This window comes from Penaeus monodon, chromosome 21 (assembly GCF_015228065.2).
Source record: "Penaeus monodon isolate SGIC_2016 chromosome 21, NSTDA_Pmon_1, whole genome shotgun sequence".
NCBI classification, from domain to species: Eukaryota; Metazoa; Arthropoda; class Malacostraca; order Decapoda; family Penaeidae; genus Penaeus; species Penaeus monodon.
Window position 1 is genome coordinate 12,961,437 of NC_051406.1, and position 1,277 is coordinate 12,962,713.

The 1,277-nt window shown below is 37.4% G+C and overlaps 1 protein-coding gene across 2 annotated transcripts in view; it reads right to left on the bottom strand.

Annotated features, from left to right (window-relative positions):
* The window catches only part of LOC119586249, a 7,617-nt gene extending 6,890 nt beyond the window's left edge, over positions 1-727 (bottom strand). The window contains exon 1 of one of the 2 annotated variants that reach the window (XM_037934951.1): positions 581-727. The gene's annotated coding sequence lies outside the window, so the exon portion shown is untranslated. Of the gene's footprint in view, positions 1-529 lie in introns of both variants that reach the window. The other variant, XM_037934952.1, reaches the window with a different exon arrangement.
* Positions 728-1,277: the final 550 nt, after the last annotated feature.

The window sequence follows — 1,277 nt, forward strand, 5'->3', positions numbered from 1 at the left end:
ATAAAAACACAAATAAACACACAATATAACGCAGCTTCCACGCAGAAAATGCCATGTGTGCTTGCTTCACTACTAATGTGAGTCATGACCCGCCCTCTGCCATTGCACCATGCACGGAAAAAAAGAGCTGAAGGTTTTTTTGTAGTCTGCATGTTGTTTATGTCAGGGTTTTGTTTGTCGACTTGACATCGGGTGAAAGAAGGAAGAGTTTGAAATAAATATTAATTGAATATCAGGTCACGGGGAGGAAGTTCACTATAGCGGGATTTTGCAAGTTTCACCGAGATTGGGAAATATAAACAATGGCAACATTGGTTTAAATCTCTGTCACGTACAAAGTTATTCTGGATACAGCCTGCCTGTGTTTTCTTTTCTATTTTAAATATATTACCCGTCTATCTCTCCTTACAAAATATAATAAAAAAATCCGAACATCGATCTGACACTCATCCGAATCTACAGAAAAAAACATTAACGCACACACACTCTGACATGATTCAAAACGTGTATAATTACACAAAAAACCCACACTATATGGACAAGAAAATGATGGATCAGCCAGGAACCAAATCTCTCTCACCTCCTGCCGCCTCTGCTCCTCTTGAGCGAGTGAATGTGGCCTCTGTTACGGAGGTGTTGCCATGGCCTTGGTAGGATGCGGGGAAAACGCTACTCGCTAGCGGAAAAGCGCTCGCATTTAGCGGTTTTTGCGATCTTAGGGAGGGTGGAGAGCTATGAAAAGGAAGAGATTGGGCATTCGATCAGGAGTGGATATGGGTATGTACACGTTGGAAAAGGGAATGATTATTTAAGTGCGTAAGGTAAAAAGTGATAAAAGGTCTATTTATTGCAGAAATTTCATGGAGTTTGCTCGATATAAAATCTGTCATGGTACTTGAATTGGTCAGTGCTTTATGAAATACAAGTTCCTTTATTTCATAAATGGTTTATATATAAGAAGCACTTTGATAATATACAACATAATCAATGACAGATCGTATTTCAAAACATATGTTTCAAAGCAGCGCAAGATATAAGCTACTGTTTACTAATAGGCCTCCCCAGAATATAAAAGTTATATATTTCCTTTAAAACCATAAAGAAAAATTGCGTGTTAATTACCTAGTTTACTCTAATTTCATAATTTCCGGTGGAAAAATAACACTCCTATCTTTCTTGTTGTTTCTGCTTGAGGATGTTTATATTGTGCATGGAAGAAAACGGAATAAAAAAGATAGGGGAGACAAATGCAAAACTTAAAGTGTGAAGATTTATTT